This window comes from Pristis pectinata, chromosome 35 (genome assembly GCF_009764475.1).
Source record: "Pristis pectinata isolate sPriPec2 chromosome 35, sPriPec2.1.pri, whole genome shotgun sequence".
Lineage (NCBI taxonomy): Eukaryota > Metazoa > Chordata > Chondrichthyes > Rhinopristiformes > Pristidae > Pristis > Pristis pectinata.
This window is the reverse complement of record NC_067439.1, coordinates 4,113,386-4,128,812: the sequence shown is the minus strand read 5'-3', so window position 1 is coordinate 4,128,812 and position 15,427 is coordinate 4,113,386. Positions and strand designations below refer to the sequence as shown.

At 45.2% G+C, this 15,427-nt stretch overlaps 1 protein-coding gene across 1 annotated transcript in view; it reads left to right on the top strand.

Annotated features, from left to right (window-relative positions):
• The first annotated feature begins 13,508 nt into the window (after positions 1-13,508).
• Positions 13,509-15,427, top strand: part of LOC127586343 (homeobox protein otx5) — a 40,823-nt gene continuing 38,904 nt past the window's right edge. The window contains exons 1-2 of the mRNA XM_052044209.1: positions 13,509-13,602; positions 13,698-13,771. The gene's annotated coding sequence lies outside the window, so the exon portion shown is untranslated. The remainder of the gene's footprint in view (positions 13,603-13,697; positions 13,772-15,427) is intronic.

Below are 15,427 nucleotides of genomic sequence, written 5' to 3'. Positions count from 1 at the left end.
CTCTGCCTCACAACTCCAGAGACAAGGGTTCAATCCTGACCTCGGGCACTGTCTGTGTGGAGTTTGCACGTTCTCCCTGTGACTATGTGGGTTTCCCCGGGGTGCTCTCCTTTCCTCCCACATCCCAAAGACGTGTGGGTCGGTAGCTTAATTGGCCGCTGTAAATTACTCCTAGTGTGGGTAGGTGTCAGGAGGATCGGGGAGAATTAATTGGAATGTGAGGGAGATTAGGAAACAGGGAGATGTGGGGGAATGGAGTTTATAGCATTGCTCTGAGAGCAATGGGCTGAAAGGCCTCCTTCTATGTTATGAGAAATCATCCAACAATCCAAACTTAGAACAGGATTGGAGTCACATTTAGTCTGGATGCAGCAAAGAATTTCTTTTAAAAAAGATTGCAGATGTTGGAAATCTGAAATTGAAACAGAAAATGCTGGAAACACTCAGCAGGTCAGGCAGCATCTGTGGAGAGAGAAACAGAGTTAACATTTCAGGTCAAAGACCCGTAATTAAAACTAGAAAAGAGGGGAAGCAAGTTAGTTTTAATTTGAAACTCTAAAGTACATTGGTGTCAGTTGGCGTATTAGTCACTTTTATGGAGAACATTTTGAACAAGAAGAAATGACGTTCTCAAAATACCAGAGTAGGATTTAAATGTTTGAATTACAAAGGCAGTAACAGAACTATTGCATTACCTAGTCAATAAAGTTTGTCATCTTACAGGGCAGGGGTTAAGTGGGTGAAGACGGACAGATATAATTCAGAACAAAAGCTACAATACTGCAAATGCTGAAAATCTGCCGTAAAAACGGTCAAGCAGCATCTGTGGAGAGAGGATATTTTCGGCTGATAAAACATAAACAGTCGTAGTAAGATAAGAGATCTTTATTAGTCACATGTACATCGAAACACACAGTGAAATGAATCTTTTGCGTAGAGTGTTCTGGGGGCAGCCCGCAAGTGTCGCCATGCTTCTGGCGCCAACATAGCACGCCCACAACTTCCTAACCCGTACGTCTTTGGAATGTGGGAGGAAACCGGAGCACCCGGAGGAAACCCACGTAGGCACAGGGAGAACGTACAGACTCCTTATGGAGAGCAGCCGGAATTGAACCTGGGACACTGGCGCTGTAATAACGTTACGCTAACCGCTACACTACCGTGCCATCCCCTACGCTACCATGCCATCCTAATTCAATCCTAATGTCAAAATCCTGTGACCTATCCTTTACAACATTGTTTTTTTGTGTGCTTGATTCTCTTGCTATCATTCTGGTCTCCATATTACCAAAAGGCGATAGGTAAGGTGCAAAAAAACTTTCCTCAGATAGTTGTAGATCTATGAAGTTGTATTTAACAGGGAGAGCTGATAAACTGAGTGCTTTCCTTTACCAAAGAGAAGCTGAGAGAGAGTGAGAGAGAGACTGTAACCTGATAAGAGTTCATTAGCGATGACTCAGCTGATTGTGCTCCTGCCTCTGCGTCAGAACGTTTGAGGTTCAAGTCTGACTCCAGAGACTTGCGCGAGAATCCAGTCTGACATTCCAGTGCAGTGCTAAGGGAGCTCTGTGCTGTCTGAGCGCCTGCCTTTTGTTTGAGATGTTAAGCCGAGACCATGCCTGCCCTATAAGGTAGACAGAAAGGGGCTCACAGCACTATTTTTAACTCTATGACAGCTCTCAGAGGAATGCAATAAACCCCATTCCCCCACATCTCCCCGTATCCAGATCCTCCGCATATTCCCACTGATCCCTTCCCCAAATTATCCTGACACCCACCCGCATTAGGGGTAACTTCAAAGGAGGGGAGGGTGTTGTGGTTCTCCCCAGTGTGTCCTGGATCAATATTCACCCCTCACTCACAACCAAACAACAGATAATCTGAGCACTGTTACACTATGTGGGATTTTGTTGTGCATAAAGTGCCCACCACCTTCTCCAACATAACAACTGAACTTCAGAAGTATTTAAGTGATAAAAGTGTTTCAGGCTGTCCTGAGAGGTGCTACATCAATGCAAGTCATTTATTTTTAAAATTGTGAGCAGGGGTTCTGTTGTCATTCCAGACCGGGTGACAAGTTCCAAGACCCCTCAATATACAACAGTCACTGTCAAATCAAAAGGGAATTTGGGACCAACACACAGGAGAGGGAAGAATAGAGAGACATGGTGAAGGGGCCAGATGGAGTGGAACAGGAACAACAGCACTATAGAGGGGCCGAATGGCCAGTTTCTGTGTCTTTGCTTTCAAATACTTCTCTATAAAGTTGTTCACCTCTATAATTATAGAGTCATAGAGTTATACAGACCCTTTGGCCCATCTGATCCATGTCGTCCAAGATGCCCATCTAAGCTAGTCCAATTTACCCACGTTTGGTTCATATCCCTCTAAACCTTTCCTATCCATGTACCTGTCCAAATGTCTTTTAAATGTTGTTATTGTACTTGCCTCAACCACTTCCTCCGGCAGCTCGTTCGATGTACGGACCACCCTCTATGTGAAGAAGTTGCCCTTCAGATCCCTGCTAAATCTTTCCCCTCTCACCATACACCTCTGCCTTCTAGTTTATTGATTCCCTTTCCCTGGGAACAAAGACTGTGTGCGTTCACCTTGTCTATGCCCCTCATAATTTTATACACCCCTCAGTCTCCTATACTCTGAGGAATAACGCCAAGGTAGATCCCACCTCAATTTTGTTGAGAGCTTTCTATGAAAAATGATGCAATGAACAATGCAGCAAGAATAAATGGTGCAGTTTGCCTCATGCTGTGGGTCTGTCGCTGTGAAGATTGTCAGGACGAGGATTAGATTCGAAAATCAATTTTCATCAGTGCCTAATACCTCAAGACTGCAGCCCAGTTACTGCTGGTTCCCATTTGGCACCCCTTGCTCTAATTGTGTGTCTGTGTGTGTGTCTGTGTGTGTGTCTGTGTGTGTATGGATCATGATGTAATCCCCCCATATTCCAATACTGGGGGATTTTAATTAAGAGCATTTGAGAGAGAACTCCATTTTCCTAATGAAGATGATCCAAAGGTAAATTAATTGTAATAGCAAATTCACTTTAATCCCTGTGTATTATAATTAAGAAAAAGGCTGTTATTTTCAGTCTGACTGCAATGTAATTAAGTGGCACATGAGTGTCACCCCCCCCCCCACCCCAGCCCCAACCCACCCCCAACAGCAGTGAGTGTTTAACAAGGCACAAAGTCTTTACATTGGAGAGTGTTCTTCCCCTGTTTTGGAAGGGAAGGCATTTTAGATTATGGTTTTTGGAAGAAAAAACTCCCTTCCTTCTTTGGAGATATTGACACCTGACTATGAGCTGAAATTGATTCTTCCTGTCCTGGTGTAGAGAGGTTCATGGTATCTTGGAGTCACACAGACATACAGCACGAAACAGGCCCTTCAGTCTACCGAGTCCATACTATCAACCACCCATTCACACTAATCTTGTACGAAAAAGATGAACTCTTGACCTGACGATTTACCTCGTTGTGGTCCTGCCTGCACTGCACTTTCTCCGTAACTGTAACACTTTATTCTGCATTCTGTTATTGCTTTTCCCTTGTACTACCACCATGTACTGATGTGGTGAAATGATCTGTATGGTTGACATGCAAAACCACGTTTTTCACTGTAGCTCGGTACATGTGACAGTAATAAAAACTCCAATTCCAAACCCATCCTTTATTCCCATCAGCTCCTCCCAGACTCTACCACTTACCCACACACCAGGGGCAATTTACAGTGGGCAATTACCCTACCAACCTGCACGTCTTTGGGATGTGGGAGGAAACTGTAGCACCGGGGTGGGGAGACCCACATTGTCACTGGAAAAACATGTAAACTCCACACAGAAGGCAGCCAGGGTCAGGATCGAACCCGGGTTTCTGGCGCGGTGAGGCAGTGGCTTTACTAACTGCTCCACTGTGCCACTCTGAGAGCTATTTCCCCATGAAAGATATAAGGGTGGTGGGGGGGGGGGGTGGTGGGGAGCTCAGGGAAGAGTACTACCTCAAGTAAAGTGTGTAGGTGCCTAGTGATGGGTTGTTTTAATATCCCCCCACCATAGTTGAATGGCTAGCTTCTATTCACTGACTGGGACCCTGTGTAGGCAGTTGCCTTGTAGAGGAGGAGTTGCCTTGCATAGTGGAAGAGCAGGCCACATGACCAGTACACCAAGGGCGAGGATTCTCCCTGTCTCCTGTATGTGTGGAGGGAGGGAGGCAGATCAATGGGCAGCGTGCTCTGATGTTGTCACTGTAGACCAGACCTGTGCACACCAGAGGGTCCCAGCAAAAGTTTGTTGCATAAATTTCCCAAAGGTAGTGTCCGTCTCTTGAGGGAGACATCAATGTGAAGAATAACGCCCAGCAACGACCATCAGGTATGAGTCCGAAAGGAAAGGAATCTGGTGATATAACTTCCCTTCTGGACTGTGTCCACAGACAATGCGTGGAACATATAACTCACCTACAGTCAGTCCATCTCCCTTCGACACACGAGCCTCTCAGCACAGTGCCGTCCCACCAGTTTACCTGGCCCCCAGTCTACAGCTGGGCCAGTTACCTCAGAGTTTATGGGATCCAGCATCACAACAGTGAGTGCACCAAGAGCACCTCATGGGCTGTGGTGTTTTAAGATAGTCTTGAAATAGTCAAAAAACTTTTTTTTATTTGTCTGTATCATTTGTCAACCTCTCAGAATGTCCAGTTACCTGTTCACCTGTATCCGTATATCTACCTGAGTTTATTTATCTGTTTAATTACCTGTAATTACCTCTGTCAACCAATCTCTCTGTCTGCACATCTCTACCTCTGTCTAATGTATATCTATCTATCTATCTATCTATCTATCTATCTATCTATCTATCTATCTATCTATCTATCTATCTATCTATCTATTTATCTACTGTATCTAGCTGTCTATCTGTCTCTGTCTGTCTATCTATCTATGTCTGTCTGTCTATCTATCTATCCATCCATCTATCTATTCATCTATCCGTCTATCTATCTGTCTGTCTGTCTGTCTATTTCTCTTGCCAATAGCCCAACCCATGTACCTATTTAACCTTTTTCCACCCAGCTATCTGCGTTTATCAATCCCCTGCCTAATTCCATCTGCCTATTTCTGTCTGTCTTTATCCCTCTGTGTCCCTATCGACCTATTAGCTCATTTATTAACTTTGTTGAAAAAAGAAATAAAGCAACACGGCTGGACATCTGAAACCAAAACAGACAATGCTGGAAACACTCAGCAGGTCAGGCTGCACCTGCGGCGAGAAACAGTCAACATTTCAGGTCTGCGGCCCATCGTCAGAACTGGGAACATGGGGACGTATGAGACTGTAGCTGCTGGAATCTGGGGGAAAAACAAACTGCTGGAGGAACTCAGTGGGTCGGGCAGCAGAGCTGGGAAAGGCAGGATTAATTTTGCTGCCTATCACAATCTTTATATCATCCTGTCTGTCCAGTCAACCATCTGTCCATCCATCTCTCTACCTATACATCAGTTTATCTATCTATCTCTATCTCTCCATTTCTCCATCTGCCTATCTATCTATCTATCTATCTATCTATCTATCTATCTATCTATCTATCTATCTATCTATCTATCTATCTATCTATCTATGTCTCTGTCTGTCTGTCTGTCTATCTATTATCTATCTATCTATCTGTCTGTCTATTATCTATCTATCTATCCACCTTTTCAGTCTGTCCATCCCTCAGTTTGACATCTCACCGTTTGTTTCAATCTCCATTATTTATTCAGATTGTGACATTGCACAGTTATTTCTTTTTACCTTTGATGAACACAATGAAATCCAGACTTGTTTTTTTTTTAAAAATTCCCTTCAAGAAGCCTTAGGCATGTGCTGACCTATTTAAGGAAACTAATTTCTAATTGAGGCACCTGTGCAAGCCACCAAGATAAATGCACTCCAAGAATTTAACAACAATACAAAAGCAAAATGCCCTCTGGAAATCCAAAAAAGGAACAAGAAATGGTCGTAACACTCAGCACCTGTGGAGAGAGAACCAGAGTTAGTGTCTCAGGTCAATTACTTGTCATAAAATGATGAATTTTCATTATAATGAGGACTTCTAGTTTCCAGAAACTGAATGTGTGAATTTTGCCATTTTAATTAAATGGGATAGAAGGATTTTGTTTTACCGGTTTGAAGGGAGGATAGGACAAGAGGAGTCACATTCCAAAATCACATTTATTACCTTCCTTGTAAAGAGAAGGGAGTATTGTGCAATACACAGAAAGGGCTGGAGGAACTCAGCAGGTCAGGCAGCATCCGTGGAGGGAAATAAACAGTCAACGTTTCAAGCCGAGACCCTTCATTGGGACTGGAAAGGAAGAGGGCAGAAGCCAGAATGAGGAGGTGGGGGAGGGGGGAGGGGGAGTCTTATGCAACTTTGGGGGCTGCAATAGAGATGCAGGGAATTCCAGTTTCTTTTGCATGGGATTTGGGATAATTTCCCCACATTTTTGAGGTGTCACAGTCTACAATCTCAAAGCTCCCTTGGGAAAGCATAGCATCTTTGACGATTTATGGAAATCCCTGTGGCCCTTGACTGATCGAATGAAGGACAATCATCTGCGGTGGCATTAGGAACCTCAAACCTCAAGAGCATGTTGAAGCCCAGAAGTAATGGTAGAATGAATGTGCACCCTTCCTTCCTCCCACCCAGCCTAGCCTGTCAAGCATCTCCTGCTCTGACTGTGGATGCCAGAGAAACAAAGGACTGCAGATGCTGGAATCTAGATGAGAAACACGATGATACTGGAGGAACTCAGCAGGCCAGGCAACATCCATGGAGAAAAGCAAGTGGTCAAGGTTTCGGGTCAGGACCCTTCTTCAGGACTGAAGATAGGAAAAGGGGAAGCCCAATATATAGGAGGGGAAAAGCAGAGCAGTGATAGGTGGACAAAAGAGGGGAGGTGGGGTGGGCACAGGGTGGTGATAGGTAGATGCAGGTAAGAGATAGTGATAGACACGTGTGGGGGAGGAGGAGAGAGCAGATCCACTGGGGGATGGGTCAAAGGGAAGGAGAGAGAAGGAAAAAAGGTAGAAGAGGCCAGGAAAGGGAAGAGAGGCATGGTGGGGCAGGGGGTTTGTGGGGAAGGGGGGGGGGGGTGGGGATTACCTGCAGTGGGAGAATTCAATGTTCATGCCGTTAGGCTGCAAGGTTCCAAGATGGAAAATGAGGTGCTGTTCCTCCAGTTTGTGCTTGGAATTCTCCTGGCAGTGGAGGAGGCCGAGGGCTGACATATGGATCAGCCCAGAATATAACAACATTGGAAAATAAGAACTAGAAACGGGAGTAGGTCATTCATCTTTTACTTCAGCCCCACTCTCACACACCAAGCCCCCCCCCCCCCCCCCCCGACTCCTTTAACATCCAAAATCTCTCAATCTCTGTCTCATGCTCAGCATCTGCACCTCCCTTCCAGGTAAGAATTCCGAAGATTCCCCACACTCCTGAGTGCAGGAATTTCTTCAGATCTCACTTGTGAATGACTGCCCCCTTACTTTAAGTTCTGGACACCCCAAGCGGCAGAGACACCCTGCATCCATTCTTTCAAGCCCCTTAGTGAAGGGGTGGGGCGGTGGCGAAGTGGGTGGAGGCCACCGCCTCACAGCGCTGGAGACGCGGGTTCAATCCTGACCTTGGGTGCTGTCTGTAGGGAGTTTGCATGTTCTCCCCGTGACCCGGTATGTTTCCTCCTATCTGGTCAGTAGATAATTGTAGTGCGCAGGTGGGTTGTAGAACCTTGGGTACGTGGAGAGAATAAATGGGTGGCACGGACTGTGTGGGTCGAATGGCCTCTTCCTACCCCGTGATCATCCCTCGCTCTTCTATAGCCTCCAGTCTGTTTAATGTCTCTTCATTGGTCAATCTCCCGAAGCACCCACCCCAGGAACCGATCCGGTGGTTCCTCTAACACAGGTGTATCCTCCCTCAAATGGGGAGACCAGACATCCTATTCCAGGTGCGGCCTCACCACAGCAAAACCATCCTCAGATCCCGAGGGCCTGCCTCAGAGGAGTCAACGGTAGGCAGGGCTGTTCGAGGGTCTCAAAGGGTGGGTGTGTAGGTGTCGGTCTTTGGACGCCATATGACCAAGTAGCGCGGTGGTCCTCAGTTCCTAAACTCTAATTCGACCCTTTAATTGTCTATTGTTCCTGAACCTGCATTCTGTACGCCTCGTGTGCTTAATCCCGGTTTCCTGATGTGGTTGGCTGTTACAACAGCCTCTGCCAGGATAAATCCTGCAGCCATCTGCTCGCCTGTTGGCACTCGTGACCCTCTGCTAGGTCTCTGCCCCATTGCCTCTCTTTTTTTTTGCCCCCCGACCACAGCTCAGACCACAGGAAAACACAGATAAAGTCACCATCCCTCCCACCCCATCCATCCCCCCCCCAAAACACCTTCCAGACTTAAAGTGGCATCTCCCCGTTCCTTCCTGCACCCGCTCCTGACCCGTCTCTGCAAGATCCGATCTCTTCAGGTTTAGAACCTAAGGTAAGATTTATTAGCCTTTAGATAAAGCACATTACGGACCATAATTGACTTTTAAAAATCGGGCGACGGTTATTTAATAGTGATCCTGGTTTAAAGGTTTAACACAGCAGCTAAAATTATTTCTAATGACCTAAAGTTCTTAAATTTTAATACTGCGCCGTGTTATATTGCAAGCTGGAGATACCGGACCAAACATTTCCAGGATTCGGGGACGGGGATTTTAATACGAGTTAAAAGTTTGAGATGCACTGTTGTACAATTCTCAAGAACCTCGCCATCCTTCCAATGGTAAAACTCTCCTTGCAATTAATGCAGTAACTAAATCCCTTTTAAGGCGAGAGTTGTCTGATTTGGGTTTTACAATAATGCTTTGAAAATTTGGATGAATGTTTTTAATCAATTATAATACGACCATTTGATAATTTTTGAATGATTCTCTTTTCTAGTCATCGGTTGCTAGTTATTGAGTGGCCCTAGTCTCTAGTTATTGAGTTACCTTGGTTTCTTATCATTAACTGGTTTCTAGTCTCTCTTCTGGAGAGAGGGGGGCAACTTGATCTGCGTATAACAGTACAAGACTTGCCTCTATCTATAATAGCGTCTTTCTCTCTCTCGGAGCCGTTCATCCTCATTGCTCATATTCTCGGAGACTTTATACGAAGTCCTTCTACCCCACAGCAACTAAAATGAACAAACAGGAGTGCTTAAAGTATACGGAATAAACACATCACACATTCTTACGTTTCCTTTGGGAATGGGATTTAGTTTCAAGAGACTCCCTTGCAAAGCAGAGGGAGAATGAGCAGCTGAATGAATTCCAATCAACGGTGGATAGCTTTTGCTCTTTAACATTGGTTCTAGAAGCTTTTAATTGAAGTGTTGATGGTCCAGTAATATACTCGGGAGTCATCAGAAGGCATCGCCACCTGGAAACCTCAACAGGTCACAGCGGAGAGAATAAGAGTGTTTGGAGACGCAAGAAGTTCTGCCACGCTGGAATCTGGAGCAACACACACAAAGTGCTGGAGGACCTCAGCAGGTCAGGCAGCATCTGTGGAGGGAGATAAACAGTGGATGTTTGGGGCCGAGACGCTTCAGAAGGAAGGTCTACTGTTTATTCCCCCCCCCCCCCCCCCCATTAATGCTGCCCGACCTGCTGAGTTCCTCCAGCACTTTTTGTGTATTGCGAGAGAGTTTGGAGCCAGAATTCACCCTCTATCCTGACTAAACACCAGCATCAATAACCACTCTTGCCCCGAGCTATTGAATTGGATCTGACATTGGCGATACCAGATCCATTTCCAATTCCTACATTTATTTTAAAGAAATAAGGTAACTCTTTTCCCGCCCCCGAACTTGGATTAAGAAAGAAATACATGATAATTTCTTGAAAATGTTTACCTGCAATTTTATTAAAGATTTACGCCGCGTAAATCAAAATAATGGCCAGAACGCCATGTGAAAAACGCTGCGATTTTACCGAGCAAAGGTTTTCCTAACGTGGTTATTTGTAAAAGTAACTATAGCAAAGTTTGGTTATGTGCGGCGCGGGGGGTGTTTTCTTTGAAGGGGCCGAGGTCTTTAAAGTGATGAAGGGTTTGGACAGAGTGCACAGGGAGGTTTTCCCCCGGCGAGGAAGGTTGTGAAGTGGCCGGCCCGGGCTCTAGCAGGGAGGCTACATTGGCACATTTAGATGGAGGGAGGCTAGCAGGAACGAGGTGGGCCGAATAGCCTGTTTCTGTGTCACCTATCCCAGGTAAGGTGGAGGCAGACTCCCACAGCGTTCCAGATGAGCATTTGAGTCACTGAGGCGCAGAGGGTCGCGTAGCAAGTGCTGGTCATTGGGATCAGTGTAGGTGGGTGCTTGATGGTCAGCGTGGACGTGATGGGCCGAAGGGCCTGCTTCAATGCTCGATCACTTTACAAGGTAAGAAAGGTTGGTCGTTTATGACAGGAGGAGTCAGCCCTTCAAAAGGCCGGGGCTTAGAAACAAAATCGGCCTTTGAGAAGGTCTGGTCAGTCGCGTTGTTGGGGTTTAGATGCACGATCTTTAGAAACGAGAAACGGCGAGAATGAGTTTTGGGAGGGGGTAGGTGACGAGTTTGGGGGGGGGCGACAAGGAAAGCCACAATGACCTCTGTCTGGACAGCAAATAATGTGGAGCTTATCACGGCCTGTTCGATGCTGGGGTCAATTTCCTGATTGCAGCCACTCATTTGTAGAGCACCGATTATTGAAAGGCCCTCGTACCTGCTCCTGACACTGCGAGGTCTCTCTTTAACCTCCCCTCCTACCTTACCACCCCTCCCACCCATCTTACCACCACCAACACCCCCCCCCCCCCATCACCACGCCAGGATGTGTTAACGTTAGAGCAGGTCCGCTCCCAGAAAGAATTAAACCATTCATTCAAGTATGGGGTCCATTCCCTTGCTAAAACATTATCCGAGACGGAACATCTTCCTGGTAACTCTTCACATTCACTCCATTTGGCTTTGAAGAGTTGGGTTTCAATGGAACCATTCACCTCCCTCCCAGAATGTTTCCCAACCTGCTTCCAGCCACAGGTACCCTGTAGTCACAACAGGGCCAGATTGGACAGGCTGGGGTTATCTTCTTTGGAACAGAGTGGTGATTTAATTGAACGATATAAAATTACGGAGGGTTTAGAAGGAATAAATGAGCTGTTTGCCTTGGCAGTTGAGTCAAATTTAAAGTAATTGGTGGGAGGATTGGAGAAAAGATGATTTTATTTTCACCCAGAGGGTGGTGGGGTTTGGGGCATTGCCTGAAGGGGTGGGAGAGGTGGGAATTCTCCCCACGTTAACAGCAGTTGGAAGTACTCGAAGCGCCGTGGCCGCAACGCTGGGCTGGGGAACTCGTTTTCAAATGCACAGACACGATGGGCCAAATGGCCTCTCTCCGTGTCGTAACATCTCTCTGATACTACACCCACGTAGGAAACCAGTCAAACTGCGCACAGCAAGCTCCCACCAACCGTTGATTTGGATCGTGTGTTTTATTGTAAGAAATCTTGATTAAAAAACATTCGAGTGATTGGTATTGGTTTATTAGAAGATAGAACATAGAACACTACAGCACAGTACAGGCCCTTCGGCCCACAATGTTGTGCCGACATTTTATCCTGCTCTAAGATCTATCTACCCCTTCCCTCCCACGTAGCCCCCCATTTCTCTATCATTTATTATTGTCACTTGTACAGAGGTACAGTGAGAAACTTGTCCTGCCTACCGTTCGTACAGATCAATTCATTACACAGTGCAGATACATTTGTGGGTTGATCCAGCGTTACCCTTCCCTCATTGCCTTTGAGAAGGTGGTGGTGAGCTGCCTTCTTGAACCTTGAAGTGTGGGTGTCCCCACAATGGTGTAGCGAGACATTTTGACCCAGTGATGGTGAAGGAGTGGTGATATAAGATATATTTGAGGATCCAAGGTCACCGGGGCGACTCTCCCGCACGTCTTGTACGCACTGCCCAGGGGATCTTCAATGTCTACCGGAGGCAGACCTCGGATTAATGCCCCACCCGCAAGGCCATCTCCTCCGACAGTGCTGCAATCCGTCAGCACCGCAGCGACGGACCCGTCTGCGTTTTGCGCTAATTAAACACTTCCAGGTGGTCTGAACGCGCGAAAGGTTCTTAGGAATAAACTTAGTTCAATAATTTGCAGGTCCATAAACTCTTCGGACGCAGGATATCGTTGGGCTTCTCGCGTCCACGGCGAAACTCTAATAGCCAGAATGTAGAACCCTACAGCTCCAAGTCTAATACCGGGGGGCATGTATTTAAGGTGAGGAGAGGCGGTAAATTCAAAGGAGATGTGCGGGGCAAGTTTTTACCCAGAGAGCGGTGGGTGCCTGGAATGCGCTGCCAGGGGTGGGGGTGGAGGCAGATACGATAGAGGGGTTTAAGAGGCTCATGGATGTGCAGGGAACGGAGGTATGGGGACATTGTGCAGGCGGAAGGGATCAGTTTAGTTAAGCGTTTAATTACTAGTTTAATTAGTTCGACACAACATCGTGGGCCGAAGGGCCTGTTCCTGTGCTGTACTGTTCTGTGTTCCAAGTCAAGACAAGAGCAACCGCATCTGTAAAAGGTAAAAATGCAGGAAGGAGAGGTTTATATAAAGTTCCCTCCTCATCAAACCCTGATGTGTGTTTCCAGGGACGAACAGTTTAAGCCTGCCATTGTTTACTATCAGAAAAGATTACTGCAGGGTCGGGGACAGAGCTGGGGAAACGTTCAGGGTACAGCACTCACAGAGCGGCAGCGATTAGTGTTAAATATTCTCTCCCCGCCCACCCCCCGTCTTGAAATGTAACAATTTCAGATGGGGTAGGGGAATTATTTTGGACATTGGCTCTGTCTGTGTGAATGGGTGGATGGAAGAGAGAGAGGCAGAAGGAAAGCGAAGGGAGAGAAAGAGAGAAGGAGCGAGAAGAGAGAGAGAATGAGAGAGACGGACAGAGAGAGATAGAGGGGGAGAGAGATAGAGGGGGAGAGAGATAGACAGACAGAGACAGAGAGATAGAGGGGGAGAGAGATAGACAGACAGAGACAGAGAGATAGAGGGGGAGAGAGACAGACAGACAGAGACAGAGAGATAGAGGGGGAGAGAGACGGAGAGAGATAGAGGGGGAGAGAGACAGACAGACAGAGACGGAGAGAGATAAGAGGGGGAGAGAGACAGACAGACAGAGACGGAGAGAGATAGAGGGGGAGAGAGATAGAGGGGGAGAGAGAGAGACAGACAGACAGAGGGAGAGGGAGAGAGAAAGACAGACAGAGAGAGAGAGAGAGAGAGAAAGAGAGAGAGAGCGCAGTTGGTTAAATATTCCAGAGACTGTCGTGTCTCAAGAGCCGTGATTGGACGCAGTCCGCCAGTCAGAACACATGGCAGTCAAACTGGGCGAGAACTCGGATCCCACGCACACTCCACTCACTCCCCGTAAGCTCGTCTCTAACAAGGTTAAGCCATGTTTTAGTTGAGGCTTAAAATTCTCCTATATCCATTTAACATATTTCACTCCCACCCCTCGGTAATTATACTCAATTTGTATATCTGAGGACTTGTTGAAGCCGGTTAGAAAGTACTCTGCAAATTCTAAAGTCTCTTGTTATGATTCCTTTCCAGTCCCGCACGAGATCTTCGACCGCCGGACCTCTGCCAATCTTCAGTTATCGAAACTTGCTTCTCTACAAACGCGGGTAAGCTCCAAATTTTATTTGAATATTCAATTTTCTTCCAAGTAGCGTCCCTCAAACCAATAAAACTTTGGAAACTTTTCTTCCCCGTCGTTACAATGGTTGTATGTGCGAATGTTGATTTCAGTAAGAGGGGTTAAGATCGCTTCTACGCTCAATGTGTATTTCGTTAAAATACCCAATTATGCAAAATATTATTGCCTTAATCGTTTGTTTAATTGTGCCAGATATTTCAAATCAAAAGGTAGCATTGGAAAAATGGGAAGTGATTAAAATAAAATTCGATTAAGTATCAACTTTAATCCTGCGTTGAGAACGAGGTTCGCAAGCGGTGGAAATGTCTAAATTCTATGAAAACTATTATTTTAACAGGCTTATACAAGGTTTGACAATTCTCTTGCAATGCCGTAATGTGACACTGAAAATCCTCTTTTTACGAGTTTAAAGTAAATTGATCCTAAATACTATTTTCCAACTTATTTACCCTTAAGCCTTGTTGAATAAACCTGAAATCAAACTTACCTCGCTGAAGTAATTTTTACATTCAATTTTTATTTATAAAATACTTCTTGGTGGCTTAATTTTAGTTTAAAATTTGGGCGCTTGTGGAAGGGTAAATGCTGATTAAATTTCGTGGATATTCTTCAGTACAATTGTAAATCTAATGGCACTTATTTGTGTATATCTTTCAACCGGACCCCGCTCTCTCGCCGTGCGGCGGGAAAACTTAGTCCTTACAAAATGAAGAGAATGGAATTCGATATTTTACAAACTCCACAGAATCTTAATAACCAAAATGAATGCATTCACATTTGCATGGAATGACATTTCCTTTATAAACTTAATATTGTTAATAGAGAATTATATTTTCGATAAACAAATAACATCTAAACCATAAGTAACAGCGGAAGTACTTTATTTTTCGTTGCATTTTTATTGAAATTACTCTACTGGAATTTGTTAAGCGCCCTGATAATTCTTCAACATAATTGTACAGTGTGTATGATATTTTAGAAATTGAATGTAAGTCCTTGTGTCATCGTTCTGGAATCAAAGTGCAATTGAACACTGAAATATTTATCCCTCTTGCAAACGTTCCTTGAAGTGTTTACACACTTTCGGTACATGGTCTTTAGGCGGGGGATTAGAAAACAATAGTTCCGCTATTTACAATTAATTTACACACTCCACATACATTTCAATATATTCATCAGTAGATGTTTGGGACTATTGAAGGTTTAGAGAGACAGTTTCACTGTGTAACAAACACACACACATTTCAAAATCTTTCTTGGTGTATATTTTGAATTACTGAAAGTTTAGAAGACAGGTTTGCCATCTACGCTGAAATTACCCACAATCGCCTGCAAATCCCACACAATGTCAATATCTTTGTTAAAGTATATTTTAGATGACTGGAGGTTTAGAAGACGTTTGCCATCTACACTTAATTTGTACACATGCGTGTGCAAATCCCACACACATGTCACTAGCTTTGTTAATTATTCTGGATTACTGAAGCTTTAGAACAACATTTTCACGGCGACACTATTTTTACACACTAGCGTGTGACCCCACACACATTAACGTCTTTATTAACGTACATTTTGAATTTGAGTTTTTGTTTGCTATCTACACTTAATGTAGACACCCTGGCGT